At 44.5% G+C, this 227-nt stretch overlaps 1 protein-coding gene across 1 annotated transcript in view; it reads right to left on the bottom strand.

Annotated features, from left to right (window-relative positions):
• LOC119585613 (open rectifier potassium channel protein 1-like) overlaps positions 1-227 on the bottom strand; it is a gene marked incomplete in the record, with an annotated part of 57,788 nt that overhangs the window by 52,436 nt on the left and 5,125 nt on the right.

Here is a 227-nt window from a genome sequence, read left to right as displayed (position 1 = left end):
CCCTGAACTTAAATGGCGCTTTGGGTCATGTCGGCGAGCAAGAGTTGCCGCAAAAGGAGGGATATGGCGAATAAAAGTCAGGAGAGTTGTTGATTCTTTTGTGCATCTACCGACAAACACACTCTCACAATAGATACACTTATGGTGGCAAGGCTATATAACCCACGCTATAAATCTTGCTATAAAAGGACTCACTAGTAGTAGGGCAATAGGACAGCGATCCACTA

The sequence above is a fragment of the Penaeus monodon genome, chromosome 20 (genome assembly GCF_015228065.2).
Source record: "Penaeus monodon isolate SGIC_2016 chromosome 20, NSTDA_Pmon_1, whole genome shotgun sequence".
Classification (NCBI taxonomy): Eukaryota; Metazoa; Arthropoda; class Malacostraca; order Decapoda; family Penaeidae; genus Penaeus; species Penaeus monodon.
The sequence above is the reverse complement of the archived record's forward strand: the minus strand, read 5'-3'. Positions and strand labels throughout refer to the sequence as shown.